The sequence below is a fragment of the Amblyomma mixtum genome, chromosome 9 (assembly GCF_055824585.1).
Source record: "Amblyomma mixtum isolate Tamu chromosome 9, ASM5582458v1, whole genome shotgun sequence".
In the NCBI taxonomy this organism is placed as follows: domain Eukaryota; kingdom Metazoa; phylum Arthropoda; class Arachnida; order Ixodida; family Ixodidae; genus Amblyomma; species Amblyomma mixtum.
Genome location: NC_143020.1, coordinates 61,955,374 through 61,971,998, shown reverse-complemented (window position 1 = coordinate 61,971,998; position 16,625 = coordinate 61,955,374). Strand labels below are relative to the sequence as shown.

The following is a 16,625-nucleotide window of genomic DNA, read 5'->3' as shown; positions in this document are numbered from 1 at the left end:
GCTGCAGCTTCTTGTTGGACAGTTCACGGGGTGGAAGAAACAACCGTCGCAGCACCACAGCAGTACACAAAACGGACGTGCCCACGAAGCTTGCAGACGCCGCAAAAAAATACAGCCGCTCACACCGTCGGTCCGTCGCACACTGCCGCCTGGGCGTGCTTGCCCGTTGGCTTGACGCACTTAAAAGACGCCGCTGCTGCTGACGCAACTGCGACCGTAGGCGCGCAGCGCACGTCACTGCAAGCCAAGATATGCCAAGACCATACTCTTTTTCTTTTTTTATTTGCACGTTCAGTGCCATCTGGCGGAAACGGGGAAGCGCCGAACTCGGCCGCGAAAGGGCCCGAGTGTCCGCTCTTTACTTTTATGTTACTCTATGGTTTTATCTGATTCTGGCCGCCTCTCGCGTTCCCCGACTTATTTTGCCGCCGGATGTACCTAAAAACAAATACACAGTCTAGGGGTGGCTTAATTGAGTGCATTAAAAAAAATTACCGACGATTACGTTACTTCCTAATGCGAAATTTGAGCGCAGCAAATAAGCTGTTTCACCTTTTCGATAGATTGAGGCAAAGAAATCGAGCAACACATGTATGCGCTATCACAGAATTTTTTTTTTTAGCAGACGGAGGACTTCCATCGGTCGTCTCGCTCATGGCTCAGAAAGAACTGGCAGATAATTTCGCAGTGGCGAACGGCAGCGGCAATTTCGGCTCGGGCGGTGCACATATACAGATCCGCCGCCACCGATCTGGCTCTCTGATTGCCACCGCACAGGGGTTGCATTGGAGGAGGAGCGAAGAAAGGAATTAAGTTCGAGCCGGCGGTTTGACAACCGGAGACTCGCAGGAAGAGCGGGGAGGGAGGCGGCGTGTACACCCAGCGGCAAACGATGGGGGCAGAAGCGCGCGCAGCAAGCGGACAACACGATAAAGGGAGGAGGGAAGAGATAGCAGCGACTGACTGATGCCGCTGACGCCGATAGTGAGTCAACCCCAGCTGCGGATGAAAGGGGGGCGGAGCTGGTTACGAGGCCGACGCCGACGACAACGCCGACGACAACGCCGACGACGACGCCGACGCGAAACCCAGGAACGGACGCCAAATGGCTGCGCTCTAAAATTGGAGGCTACACTTAAGTTCCGCCATTAGGGTTTCGCTTTACTGGTTTATTGGGGTTTAACGTTCCAAAGCAACTCAGGCTATGAGGAACGCCGTAGTGAAGGGCTCCGGAAATTTCGACCGCCCGGGGTTCTTTATGCCTTTAGGGTGTGAAGCAACAGCGCAATGAGTTAATTCCCATATATGCCAAAGTTCAATCTCTACTTTCCATTGCTAGATCTCGGGGGTCCTCATACCCCTCCTGGTGCGGTGGTGCCGCGGTTAAGTGATGCGCCACGCCCTCCGATGGCAGGTGCTCTTCCCTGGGGACCAATGAATTTAAATGCCACCTGCCACGGTGGGCAGTTTGCGCACTATCCGGTGGGCAGGTTGTCATTAGTCCTCAAGGTCACGTGACCGAGGTGTGCCACCTGCCTCGGTTGTTCCCTGGGCACCACCTGTCAAAGCCATGCTCGTGATTTTTGCTCATAACGCTGAGAACAACGACGCCGGATTTTCTGGGCATTGGGGCCTTTAACACTCTCACGGTAAAGATTAATAAAGTATGTCTTTTCTTTCGCGTTATAAAAATACGCCGTTTATTTTGTGCAATATCAATACCAGCTATATTTAAGAAACTCTTTGTCATTCTGAACGCTTTTTTACTAGAAGAAAGGTCAAGGACGATTCTAAAATTGACAACTCCCTTTAACAGTTCCTAGAGTGATTGGAGGCTAGAGGGATCGTACTTTTAGGTGGAGAAACTAAGGTTGGCAGTTTTTGAAAATAGGCTCTTTATACTGTGTACCCAGTCCCAGCAAAATAAGCGCATTAATAAAAGCTCGTCGTTTCCTCAGTGTTCATGCGTTGCACAGCCGCGCATGCCCAAGAAATTGTCCTGCATCCCTTCAATGCACCCGCGCACTGACTATGGCATTACTAAATTTAAGTGTCCTTAACCCGCAGCTAAATACAATTACGGCCGCGTGAACTCTGACTGCTTCACTTCATTTATTGGCGAATTTATATGTGAACACGTAATCGATGCTGTACATACATTTTATGTAACACCCTCGTGTTTCCAAGCGTTAAATGTGGTTTTGAATTCTTAGTCCTCACGCAACTCGAGCGCCTCAAAACAAATGCATTATCTCATCGACATCGGACGAAAAGTACGCAACATTCCCTCGAACTAAAACTAAACGAAAGGAACCCACGAAACGAAATGTAGTTACGAAGCAATGTATTTGCACTTCGGGTATAGTGACCACCCAGGCAAGAAATGTTTATCACAAGGAAAAAAAAGAAGTGCTTACCGCGGTCTGTGCAAACATCTTTGGCGGAAAACTGATCTTGATGAGCCGGCGCTTTCCGTAAAGCTGCACCTTACGGCTGGTGTCCGCTTTGAAGGCTAGGAAGCTGGCCTAAAATATGGCGTGCCGCGGAGAACGCGCTGTTCAGGTTTTCCTGATTCTCGCACATGGGAGAGAAGGTGTCGCCGTATAGCGCCGCTGTCAGAGCGGCCGTAAAGCGATGTCCAATGCTGGCTCCTTCAACTCTGACCGCTAGCAACGGAAGTCCGGACCAAAGGGCGACGCACACCACCTTGTGTTCGGAGTGTCCAGTCTCTTCGTCCGTGGTGAGCAGGCACGCATAGAACACACCGTGCAGAAAGCTGCCCGCCATTGCCACGTCATAGTGAGGAAGGCGCAGCGCGGCTGCGACGTGATGGAACAGTGTTGGGCAGTCAAAGAACAGGGACGCGTCGCGATTCAGGCGATACACCTGCCATGGGCCTAGTTGGTTACGTGGCATCAGCCAAACGTAAAGTCTGGCCATACGAAGTAAACGCTCTTCCTTCGCAATGAAGCCCAGAAGGGAATTGTATACCTCGCTCCATGCCACACCCGAGGGCACTGTGCCGCCTGAGCTCGCCTGTCGTGGCAAATGGAGCGCTTGGTAAAGTTGCTGCTCGCTTGGGTTCAAACGGCAGAGATGGTCGCGTAGTGTCTCGAGGTCCCTGGATGTCATGACGATAGAACGGTTAATAACGTTCGACGGTAGAGGCTCTGGCAGCTCTGTTCGCTCACCACTGCTGCATACGAAGCCGCCAAAACGTAGGCCTAAAAGCCGGCTTCACTGGTAGTAGAAAGCAATGCGCGCACGCTCACTGTGAACGTCAGAAGCACCAGCGAAAGACGTCTAAATTTTTTTTCTACGCTTGAGCATGTTTCTGACGTTTCGTCACGTTTTTAGGGCATCGGCCACGTCACAAAATCGGAGTCAATGGCTGGCATTGAATACCAAATATCATGCTCACCATGACATCACAAAGAGCAGCAAGACGTTCCTCATATATCTAACTAGAAATCATCTGCATTTCAAACACTAGACAACGATATGAACGCAAAATCATCTATCAACGTTATTCTTCACCACGAAGCATTAAAGTAGGCGTAAGAAGCACGCGATGTACGAAGTGTGCGGATCTGGCTTATCAAACAGGTAGCCTTCTTCTGTGCTATCAAGCAGATACCATGAGTTCTGAGCCTAACTTCAATACAAAACGCTGCACTTATAGCTTTATCTCTCGTTACCTTTCTTTTCGTATTTTACAGTACGCTGACTGTGCGCTCAACATCAAAATATAATAGCGCAGTATCCATCATTTACTAATATCGTCGCTATCTAATAGCCTGCGGTCGGAAAGCCAAGCGAAAGGACGCCATGCGCACAGGGACAATAAAAAAGAAACTTGAAGGTTTGGTTTGGTTTATGGGGGTGTAACGTCCCAAAGCGACTCAGGCTGAGGGACGCCGTAGTGAACGGATCCGGAAATTTCGACCGCCTGGGGTTCTTTAACGTGCACTGAAATCGCACAGTACACGGGCCCCTAGGAATTCGCCTCCATCGAAAAACAGCCGCCGCGGCCGGGATCGAACCCGCGTCTTTCCGGCCAGCAGCCGAGCGCCGTAACCACTGAGCCACAGCGGCGGTAGGAATTTGAAGGGAACACAAGCTCCGCGCCTTGATGGTATAACGAGGCAGGGTTAGTGTATTAATGTCCACGTCTGCGGAATTCGCAATTCACCACTCTACATTCATAGATCCTTGGGAGTCCTCTCCCTTTCCTGACACAGTGGTGCAGCGGTTAAGCGGCCCTACCCTGCGCCCCTGCTCTGCGATGGCAGGCGAATGGTTGGCAGGCGCCTGCGATGACAGGCGAGTCGTCGCCGGCGTCGTAGAGCACAGGCGAGAAATTCACGGGAAATCACCAGAGATGCAACCTAGGAGGTAGGTGGGTCAGCTAAGTCACGTGACCTTGTGGCGTTATCACATCCTGCCCACCAGACTATGAGCAAACTGCGCACCCTGGCAGGTGGCAGTTGAAATAATGATTGGTCGCAAGAGGCTGCTGGGAAGAGCAACCTGGATCCCACAAGTCCTGCTGGTGGCAGCACCTGCCATCGCAGGGCAGTGGCACTCCGTTCGACTCCTGCAGCACTGCGCCAACAGAGGTACGAGCACTCTCGGGGAGCTATGAATATTTAGCAGCGAATGCCCGCTTGTACATACATGTGCAGTAACCCATTAGCTTGTTGAGGATTTTCGGGGTCGCAGCGGAGCACCAGAAAGAGACGACCAGCGTGGCAGGCTTCTAGTTCCGAACTGCTTGTGCCGGGCGTGCGCTCCGAGCACGCGCTGTTCATCTTTATTTTCTTCTAGCGCGCGCTAGAACGCCGATCTCAGCGCCGGCGCTTTATAGCGTCGCCGGGCGCTACAGGGCCCCCCGCCTAGACGGAACGGCGAAATTTGCGCGCCGACGGGGCAGAGATGGAGTAGCCAGAAATGGAGAGTCCGGTAAGTTCATGTCAGGTGCCGGGAAGAGCCGTCGGGTGGAGTGCGCGGGCTCAGGTTGACGAGCCTGGCTGCTTCGCAACGGGCGAATGATGCTGGGTGCCGAGTTGACGAAGGACATGGGGGCAGGGAAGGCCATGGTTGGGCCGTCACCGACTGTAGTGCTGCCCGCGGACACAAGTGTCGTCGGCGTTGGAACGTTGGAGCCGGTGTCGGTGGGAGTCTGGCGCGCCGAGTACGTCGTCACAAGCACTGGAACGGCCGAAACGGCTCCATGGACTGACAGCAGCTGTGGTGGGACCGTCGACAAAACGGTGACAGCTGTGACGATGCCGGAGAAAGTTGCTGGGCTCAATGCCAGGTGATTGGGTGAAGCGAGAGTGGCAGTCCAGAGCAACTGGCCAGTGCTGATGCGCGTGTGGGCATGGTCGGCTGTGGGTGGCTGCAAGAAGGTTGTGGCAGTGACAGGCCGTGGAGCTGAGACTGCTACATCAGACGGCTGGCTGACAGCAACAAACACAGCTGGGGGATGGACAGTTGCTGCATTACTCGGTGTGAGTAGCTCGACCATTCGTTGCTGAAGGTGGCTCAAGTCAGGCACCAAAGGAGACGCTTGCTGCGACAGTGTCGGGCTGCCAGGGTCAGACTCCGAGAAGCAGTTGACAGTACTGGGGGCTTGGGGTGGGGCTCCTTGGGCAGGTGGTGTGGCCGCCGGGGTAGTGGAACTGGTATGTGGCATATGCTGCGGTGGCGGCAATCTCACTTCGCCCTTAGCGCGCTCACTCAGGTCTGTGACTGACGGCTTTGGCGGAAAGAGCGAGGAGGCGGATGGTGAGCTTTCGGCTGGCAGCGATGCTACGCAGTAGGTTACAGAAGTTGGCGCAATGAGGCACGCGTCGAGGAAGGGATCGACTGACGGCGGCACTATTGCAGATGAGAGAAGGTGCTCACCGGGCTGTGCCGTAGACGCTGTATCGTCCTTATGGGAGGCGGTATGGCCGGAGGCGTTGAACAAGGTGGCGCGAGGTGCATTTGTCGCTGAGTTCGCTGACGTGGCAAACCGCGGTGGGCCAGGCACCTCAACGAGCTGCTGAGGGAATGACTGCAGACTTGGGGCCGTGGAGTCGTCGCACAGTGCTGCTAGTGTAACCGGGGTAGCAGGATGTGCTGCCGGAATCGATGCGGTAGCGTCTTGTGCGGTCGGTGCTAAAGAAGCCGGGCCGGAAACGCTGGAGTGGAGTAGCGGCGGGGCGGCGAGGGGTTGCTGAGGTGGTCCGGGTTCTGATGAAGGCTGCGTGGGCGCTAGCGAGGCCGGTGCAGGGCCAGAGGCTGGCGGCGGCGAAAACGGGTCCGCTGCGTCGTAAAGCGGCGGCGGAACGTAGTAGGCGCCGAAGTCCGCCAAGACGGCCGCACGCAGCTCATCGTATGGCCGGCCGCCGAAAGCAGAGTAGGTGAGCTGACGCAGGAGGTCGGGCGGGACGATGTCGCAAAGGACTTCGTGTTTGAACGGCTGGATGGTGATGCCGTTCTGGTACATCGCAGCCTCCAGTTGGGCGAACCACCCGCCGACGCCTGCAGGCCGGAACGCCGGGAGCGGCGGGTCGAAACTTGGGTGCTGCCAGTACGCCATGCTAGGACGCCGCTGGGATAGAAGGCACGGTTCGCCGGGTCACCACTGTTGAGGATTTTCGGGGTCGCAGCGGAGCACTAGAGAGAGATGACCAGCGTGGCAGGCTTCTAGTTCCGAACTGCTTGTGCCGGGCGTGCGCTCCGAGCCCGCGCTATTCATCTTTATTTTCTTCTAGCGCGCGCTAGAACGCCGATCTCAGCGCCGGCGCTTTATAGCGTCGCCGGGCGCTACAAGCTATCGCTTCATATACCCGTCAGACGGAGCTTAAGTGTCCCTCCAATATTTATTTATTTAGTTATTTATTGAAAGTACCTACAGCTCCCATGAGGCATTATTGTAGGGGGATATTACTATACACGAAAACACATGCAAAGAAGATATTGGGAAACATGTCAGCAAGGATAACACAACATATTAAAAGAAGACTAAATGAGTTTACAAGTAGTATGAGTGATGGCACATTAAGACATGTGTTTGACGATAACATTATCTTCGGTTTAGCACTTCTTGAGCTTGTCATATCGTTAGTACTGTGCTACCTACAAAACACACACAAAAGATGGCTATCGACAACTCTGTTCTTGATTTCCACTAGATGTCCTTTACTAGAGTGAATGACTGGAGGGTGTAACGCGAGTGTCCTAGAGTGGCCGCGTTTCGGGAGATTTCGGTTTCTTCAGGGTATCTTTGTAAGCTTCCTAACAGATCTTTAATGAGGCGCTTAGCTCTATGCCACTATCGGGTTATAGAGCGACAACCCTACTCCTCGTGGTACAAAGTTCTCATTTCGATGTGAATGAGACAGTGACCTTCAGTGCCTCACAAGGTCATGCCGAAGTGCGTGTTTTATGGCCCAAGCTATGGTAGTAAACGATCACGTGATCACATGACTATGAAATTTGGGTACCGGACCTTAACCTTTACATTTGACCTTGGAATTGACCTTTGATATAAGACAGTGGGCGCCGCATCGACAATGACCTTCAATGGCTCACAAGGTGAAACAGAACTTAACTGGGTCTTAGTATGGCGCAAGCCATGGTAGAAAGACCACGTGATCATATGGCTACGACCAGTGGGTACCGACGTTGACCTTTACCCTTAACCTTGGACTTGAACTTTCATTTGAGACAGTGGGCACCACATCGACAAAGACCTTCAGTACCTCACAAAGTCAAACGGAACTGAACTGCGTGGTGGAATGGCACAAGCTATGGTAGTATGACCAAGTGATCATGTGGCTATGACTAGTGGGTACCTGACCTTGACCATTGACGTTGACCCTTGACATTTGATTTGAGGCAGTGCAGTGGAGACCATGCTTAAAAGAGCTTCCGCTCGTATAACTAGCTTCAAGCTACATTGAACCCCAGCCATTTTTTTTTGCAGTTGGATGTCGCCTCTGACTTCATCAAGGGCACCCAGGATTACGGCAGTGAGGCTGCAGCCGAACTTCACACCCTTTACACATCGTGCATCAAAGAGATATGGCAGGAGGATCAGCTGGTCAGGGATGTTGCGGCGGCCGTGCTAGAAATCGCCAACACCACCACGGGAACAAGTGGCGCAAGCTTACTTCGTTTGGGCCTTGTGGTGAATAAGCGGTACGGCCTGCCCTTCATCTTCGAAGTATTGAGCTCAGCAGGCGAGTGAGTAGAAACTTTATTGATTTCTAAGATTTAGCCTGCGGTGGAGGTCTTCTTCAAGTCTTCTCTTCAAGTCTTGAGGTTGCCTCCTTAGCCTTGGGTGGTCCCCTAGTCCAGGGCTCCACTGAGTCTGGCCACCTCGCTTGCGTGTGCTATGAGTGCCCTTTGGGCCTCTAGCTCGCAGCTGGTGAGCCGGCTCTCCCATTGCTCCGCACTTGGTGTGTCGTTTTTGTGGAACGATATGTTTCTGTCGCATTCCCATGTTATGTGGTATAGTGTTGGCCTCGCTTCGCACCAAGGGCATGTGGCGCGGTATTGTGTCGGGAACATCTTGCTTAGTATATATAAGTTGGGGAAGGAGCCTGTCTGTAGCTTCCGCCATTTTGCGGCTTCTTCCTTGCTTAGCTCTTTGTGTGGTGGGGGGTATTTGTATCGAACACCACGGCTCATGTTCGTTAGATGGACACCTCGAGTCGGCGACTACAAACATAATTGCGATGCTTCCTGCTACGCTGTCACTCTCTCTATCCTTAACTCCCACTTTGGCACTAATTATACCAATGAGGACGTCTCGAAGTGGGAACAGAAATTTCCGGCTGCCTCGCCAAAACAATCATCCGTGTCTTTGAAGGAGATTAGAGATGCTTTCGGACATCTGGAAGCGTCCCAATTCAAGACCATATTGCTCGAGTTCCTTATAAATGTCGACCGTGCGAAAATAATTTCTGCCATAGCTAAAGCGGGCCTCTTTGCGGACGTTCGGCTTCTGATAGACGCAGACCATCAGCCATTGGCGTCGTTCTACCTGTTGCTTCTTGTCACTCTGCAAGCAATGCGCTACATTACACAGGGAAGCGCGCTAAGTTCACCTAATATGCGTAGCGAGGACGTCTGCTCAAGACACGTACGCCAGAGCTACCACCTATGGCGCGTAACGTACGTCGCGGCACTCGCGACTCCCGCTAAAGACCGCCAGCTGCACAAAATTTTCGAAGCCACACGGCGACGGTTCGTCGACTATGACCCACTTCGGCGGCTGATGGCAGCCGGAAACGACACTGACCACTTCCGGGCCGTAGTCGCCAACGTATCGCTCATGCTACCTGGAGACCTGGTCTTCAGAGAGCCAGCCGTGCCGCACCTGACCTCCCAGGGCTTCCTCCGGAACTTGTTCTTGGCTTTGAACTTCGAGTTCGACGCTAAAAAGGAGACAGTTCGCCGAGGCATGCCCTTGTTTCGAGACAACCCCGACAGCAGAACGGCGGACCGCATGTTCTTTGCGAATGAGACTAGTCTGTACGTGTCGTCACTGAGCTACGGGTGGCTGAGTTCCGGTACCACTGACCCACTGCTCGCCGACGCTGTGGTCATTGCGAGTCGCATGGCCGCCTTGATGTCGCTCAAACTGGTCAGCTGGAAGGACTGGTCACGAGAAAAGAAGACAGCTCTACAATCACACAGGTGACGCTAATAAGCAAAGGAAGCGATCGCTCCTGAAAGAACGCGTTCTTGCATGCAGTAGACTGTTTTTGTTGCGGCTCCCCTCACGTTCGAGATGAAATTTATTCTATTCCCAGCAAACCACAAACCTCCCATAGATGTCCAGATTAAGTCTGAACGTCTATGTACCAAACCAAAATCTCTCAGACGTCTTATCTACCAACCTTTTTTCGTGGAAAAGCTGCAGACGTACCCACGACATCATATCTGCCTTAACCTAGACTTCTCGTAGATATTACTTGTCACGTCCTGGGTATGTAAGCGAGATATATAATTTAAGAATTCCATATTTTTCAATCGTTCGATATTTCGTGTTGCCTTACTGCATTTAAAGTTTGAAATCGCTGTTGACTACAAATTGGAGGCATGAGCGCTGCCTGTGTTTTTGTGTTTTTTCGTGCTCGCTTCACGGCAACATTATCCTGCCTAGAAAGAAGAAAAATACGGGAAGTAGTAAAGACAAATCTGAATGCATACGCATCAGGTTTCTGACTCAACTGTACGCAGTTGGTTTGAAATGCCAGTCACTTTGGTCAGGATTCGCATTGTTATTTCATTACTATTCTTACATTCAATTTATACCTTGTGCTACAGCCTGCAAGCTATCTCAACCACACTGAAAAGTGAGGACACACTAAAAAACTTGTTTGTTATTTAGCGGCCAGGACTATATAATAACCATTTTTTCTGATTAAGCATGTTTTATTCAACTTATCCAACTATTTAAAATACAAGAATTGGTTCAGTTCAATTTTTGGGAGTTATTTTTTATTTTTATTTTTTTTTTTCAAAAATGTCTTAAATCTGCTAATCGCGCTAGCAATGATAACTATTGGAATGTTGAGCTGAGGAAAGCTTAGGCATTTGTGTTGCTGAATGTGTGACCTCATATTTCTTGAGAATAAACTTCTTGAGTCCCGCTTTTTATCATCATGTCAACACTGTAATCATGTCCAGTGCAGACCAAAAATTTCTCCAGTTAACCCTGTGCCAGTGGCGGCCCCCTTATCCCAGCAAACTTCCGAACCTCATCTGCCCACCTGCCCTGATCCTCTCTGCTGTGGCCGCCGCGGTGGCTCAGCGGCTATGGTGCTCGGCTGCTGGCCCAAAAGACGCGGGTTCGATCCCGGCCGCGGCGGCTGGAATTTCTTTGGAGGAGAAATTCTAGAGGCCCGTGTGCTGTGCGATGTCAGTGCACGTTAAAGAACCCCAGGTGGTCGAAATTTCCGGAGCCCTTCACTACGGCGTCTCTCATAGCCTTAGTCGCTTTGGGACGTTAAACCCCACAAAACCAAAACCAAACCTCTCTGCTGTGCTTGCATTCTCTCTGAATCCAGCCCGTTACCCTAATGATAATTGGTCATCTTGCCTTCATGCTACATGCGCTGCCCATATGCCTGTTCTATGCTGCGGACAGGCGGCGGCGGGGAAAGTGCGGTGAATTGTTTAAGCCGCCATCGCGTTGTAGTTCGTATCGTATTTTATCAATAATAGCGCAAACTGCGCATGGCGATTGCAGCTGTGAAAAAAGTAATATGCTACAATTTAAAAATAATTAACTTATTTTTCGTGCCACATCAAGCCTGCTACTAAGTACAAAAAAAGAGACGATACAAAATATGTGACAGTTTCGCACATCCGCACGAGACTAGGTTCAGCCATGGCGGCAGTGGTAGAGCGCAGGGCGTGTGCGATTTCTATCGTGTTCAACATTGTGTTTGAAGAACCTCGACACAGAATTAGTTATTCCCTTATTATTGCTGGCGAGATTGTTCAACCGTTCTTTCCTTGATGGAGCTGAAGGAAGACAGTTTGCTTGCTTTTACTACTCGGCGAAGTGGACCCGTCAGTACGAATTAGGACTACAAATCTTCACCGGCTGGGATCGTGACCTTTCTTGGTGCGTACTCAGTCTCAGTTTACTCATTGAAGTGTATTTTATGCTATTTTTGCGTTCGTAATGAAAAAATTCTAACGCATTTATCGACACGTTATATTTTTACGCTCACTCGTTTGGCTGTTTTGCCAAACTCGCTGTGTATTGAAACAAAGGCTGGTGATGTATGCAACTGGCCTCTACTACCGAAATGTGGGCATGCGTTCGGATGGTGTGCCGAAGTGCGTGTGCAAGCACACTCCGCTCAGCACGACTGCCTTTTAGTGCTGCAAGGGCAACCTCTCACGCTTCATAGACTTGCGTGGGTAAAAGTGGCGTAAATTACTGGGTTTGTTTGTTGTGGTTGCTGTGCCATTCTCTTGTCACCTGTAGAAGTGAACAATTATGCTTTCTTTTGCAGCAACCCTGGCTTATTGGGCTCGGCAGAAGAGTATTGATGCCACCGCAGCTGTTAACCTGACGATTATGCTCAACGAGAAGATTCAGTGAAAGCGCCGAGCGCAATAAAATACTGACGCACTAGGAAGTCATCTGCAGTGTTTTGGGCTCCCATGATGGCCATGTACTCGCTTACTCAACTGTATTTGAGCTATCTGGAGTGCTTGGACGTCCCGACGACTCCATAGGGAAGTCTGTGGCTGGGATGCAGTAGGTCTCCGTTCCATCTGGAATTGTAACAGGTGTCAGCTGCATCTCGTATTGCAGCTGGTTCCAGTCTGGAAATGTGTCTCTTAAACAGTAGGACTGGAACCAGTTAGAAATTTTCACCTGGATATTGATCTATGTATAGTCATATTCTCTTTATATAGACGTCTAGGCTACGTAGACTGGGCGTACTTACATGTTCACAAATATCTGATAAATGTAGAGCGTGATGTCTGCAGTACGTACCTACAACGTGAACTGGACCCCAATTTTCATGTTGTAGGTACGTAGATTTTTCGTAAACGGTACTAATATGGATGTCTAATGGAGGTGTCTAATGTCCAGCGTAAATATCTTGCTGATGTCTATGGTACGTTTTATGGTTTACTGGGTTCCTTGCGCGTTACCTGCATGAAGATGCTTACAGAGTAAGTAGCGTCGGGGGCAGGTGCCTTCGCTGCGAACGTATTTTCAGACGTCTCTCGTGCACTGCTTTTGGTGGATTATAGATGCCTGACATGAAGCCCGTGATTATCATTTCTTTGGTAACAGCTAAGCCTTAATCGCTTAGGATAGCCTCCGTTGCTTATGCGCCGTGAAACCAAAAAAAACACTTCAACTCATAAATTGTGACAGTAAAACGAGCCCGTTCATCTTTACAGTGTTTTCTTTTCTCGCGTCTGCAATTCGTCAGTGTCGACCATAGTGCAAAGTTTCATTTGGTGCGAAAGCAATACTGGCCTTCTAAACAGGAAAATGCAGTTTTCTGATGTAGGCTCTGCAATTATAGCCACGTGATGCGGAAAACTGCGGGAAATAAACGCGAATTTGAAAGAGGGTGACCTGGGCCAACCCGGAGAAATGAAATATTGCCGCGAGTTGTTTTCGAAACAGCCGACATGCGAAGAGATCAGCTTCGCTGGCCAGTGCACGAGAGCACGAGGCTGTCACTGCAGCCGATCACGCCTCGAGTTAAACTGCAACACACTCTCGCGTTGTGGATTGCACGCCGTCGTCATCATCAGCTTCCATAAAACGGAGAGTTGAGATAGTTGGTACATACTGCTGGGAAGAAAAAAGTGTCGAGGCGACGGACAAAAAAACAAGAAAACAGCGCCGGTCCTGTTTTCTTCTTTCTTTGTCCCTCGTCTCAGCGCTCTTTTTATCCCACCAGCTTCCATCTGTACGCGTCACGAAAGGAAAAGAAAGGCGGATTCAATCATGCTCTCAGGTATACGGGCGTTGGTTTCCACCAGAAAAAACCTGCTTTCGCAAAATATTAAGGCAAAGACCTTTAATGCCTCATACGGTCGTTAGCAGCCGTGTCGGCAGCCGTGTCGACAGATGTGTCAGCGTTTTGACGGGTGTCGACCGAGATATGCGAGACAGTTAGTGCGTAATTTCCTTTCCTCAAATACAATTTTCAATTTCTTCATTACGGCCCTTCTTTCTCTTTCTTCTTTCAATAACACTTCCTCTCTTCCTGTACGGTGCGGTTAAGGTGTCCACCGAGATGACAGAGAGTTACTGCGCCATTTCCTTTCCTCAAAAAGCGTTGCGTTCAAAGGTAAAGGCATGGCGCCGAACGGGTGGTGGCATTCCATGGACTCCTTGGCAGCACTAAAACACGCTGTCGCGTTCCACTCCTAAAGGCGAAGCTTAAGCGTCATTAATTAGCGGTCAAAAAGTACTTAGTCATTAAATAAATAATTAGTAATTGATTAGCAATTTGTCATTACTTCGTCATCAATTATGTGTGACGTCATCCAGTGGTGACGTCACCAGTGTCACATAGGCAAAGTGGTGCGGGAAACGCTTTCGTCTCTACGTACTTTAGACAGTCAAAGTGCCCTTGAATTTTTTTTTATACTTAGGAATGCTAAACCGCCAGCAATGCTTTGCACCTTGGTCGAAGGACCAGACACTGCGTACAACAGAAAACTGTCCGTTGTATTGCGTGGCACACAGCTACACACGAGACATGCGCTTAGGAAGGGGTAACTACACGCAGGGACGCACTGATTGCAAAAGATAGTGCTAACAGTTCACTCACAACGGCTGTGGTACATACCGCAATATTAAAGCAATTCTGGTTTCGTCAAAGAGCCTCTGCCAGAACACAGGAAGAAAACGCGACACTCCCGTTCTTATTACCACATAACGAGTACGTGTTGGCAGCGCTGAACTTAAAGCATTTAACAAAGATAGATCTCAGTTTCTAGAATTTAGATTTGTTTTACCGCGCTGTAGCTTTCGCTCAGCTTTGTGGGGACGATAATTTCAGACTTTTTGCATAATTGCAAAAAATTTTATCGTCATAATAAGCGAAATTCTTCCAAAGAAACTTTTAGTGCGTAAGCACTTATCCGATTAGTACCAACCCCGAGCAAAATAGTTCGTTGTCTGTTCCCTTGTTCGTTCGCAGCTTGCCTAGCGTGAGCGCTCCATCCCGCGGCACTGCCCGTTCATCGTCATCTTCTACGTAGCACAAATCGATGCTTCCTCACTGATGCGAGTGCAGTGAACATTCTGTGTAGTTTTTTGAAATACTGCTTTCTGCGCTGTTTGAAGTTAAAAATGCGCAGTATCTGTTGCACATATCTCGATGGACACCTGAACCGCGCCGTAAGGAAAGGGAGGGTGGTGAGAGTGAAAGAAGGAAGAGAGAAAGAGATGCCGTAGTGGAGGTCTTCTGAATGATTTCGACCACCTGGGTATGTTTAACGTGCACTGACATCGCACAGCACACGGGCACCTCTTGCGTTCCTCCTCCATCGAAACGCGGCCGCCGTGGTCGGGTTCGAACCCGGGTACTCCGGCTCGGTACGTGAGCGCCTTACAACTGAGCCACCGTGGCGGATCATCGCTGGGATTTCATCTAGACCTTCATGAATTAGGGGGTGGCGAGGGGGGTGAGTGGGGACCTGGTTTGAAGTCACATTACAGAGTTGTCACGTGTCTAGGTATGTGGTTACATTACGCCACTGTCCCGTGATCTGGTGTGACGTCACATTACGCCGTTGTCACATGACCTGTCATGACGACACACTTATGTGATGTCATCACTAACCATAATAATTAGTCTCGGCGTTACCTAATTAGTATTGTTTAGTTAGGTGTGACGTCATCTTCAGACTCCTCAGCTCGTGACGTCACATGGTACCGTTTCTTGAGGACATGACCTTGAAAGTGAGCCATCTAACGATGGCTAACGATTAAAAATCTCGTAATTCCTATTTTAAGGTTATTTCTGGCAATACTTTTCATGCAGGGAATGCGTGCTGAGCGCCTCACGCGCCAAGTACCTCGACAGTATGCACCGTACGTGTGGTAAAGCTGAAGATGGGGCTACAAATCACCGCCATTGTCGGGGCTGCGGGCACAGCCCGTGGTGAGGCCGTCACACCAGCGGATGCAAGAGCTAGCTGGTACACAGTGCAGGACGTCTGGAGCCTCTACCGGATGTCCGAAGCCCAGTTCTTCTACGCCCGCTTCGCCTACTACCGCTGCAGCATCGCTTCGCAGGCTAGAGCCGTAGTGAACGAACTTGTCAGGGGCAACGCTGACTTTGCCACAGCGTTTCAGTGCCCCGTGATTGATTACGGTGACTGCGTGAACATTACTAGGCCGAATGATTGACATAGAATTATCTGAATATGTTGTGAAGGACATACCCGCCTGGTTATATTGCTGGATCTTTTTCAGTACCCACCTTGTATATCGTTTTTTTATTTTTTTCGCAGAGGCTCTTACACCAGGTTACTTTGCAGATGTGCGGCCACAGGACTGTAGATTTCTGAAATCGGGTGATTATCTAATTGCTCTTTTCTGTTCATGTATGCATCTTAGGCTGATTTAGCTTTTTGCACTTTCGAGACATCTCTAATTTGTTATATCTACGAAGGTTTCTTCAGACAAAGATATATTTCACGTCACGAGCTCTCCCGCCGCCTGAGATTGTTTGAAAAACTTACCTGATTTCGTCACCAACCATCAAGTGATCAAATATCCCTCCATGCAATTTTGACCATTTATGAGCGTGAAAATAACGCATTTATCGAAACTTAAAACATGTAATTTTATACCATTACAAATGTTCTGAGGAGCAAGCATTAGAGATCTGATTTCTTATGGGGATTTAAATAAGTCAAATTAAAATTACCATGCCTGGAATCTCCATGTGTTGTTATTCTATTGCGTGTTGCGTAAATCAGAGAAAATCGAAAAAAAATTCTCTCGGCTTAACCGCGCGTTTGTTTGGGCTCAAATTTCGCACAGAGGTTGCATTTGGTGGTCAGTTTTGTTTTATACTACATTTAGGTGGGGTACTTGCCTGATTCAGTCAGAA

General features: G+C 49.9%; 1 long non-coding RNA gene and 1 pseudogene across 1 annotated transcript; both read left to right on the top strand.

The window, feature by feature from the left end:
* Window positions 1-7,565: 7,565 nt before the first annotated feature.
* LOC149329291 (uncharacterized) lies at window positions 7,566-15,916 on the top strand (annotated as a pseudogene).
* On the top strand, window positions 11,551-12,162 carry LOC149329292 (uncharacterized). The gene is made up of 2 exons (XR_016285854.1): window positions 11,551-11,635; window positions 12,033-12,162. It is a non-coding gene; the product is annotated as an uncharacterized LOC149329292 (long non-coding RNA).
* Window positions 15,917-16,625: the final 709 nt, after the last annotated feature.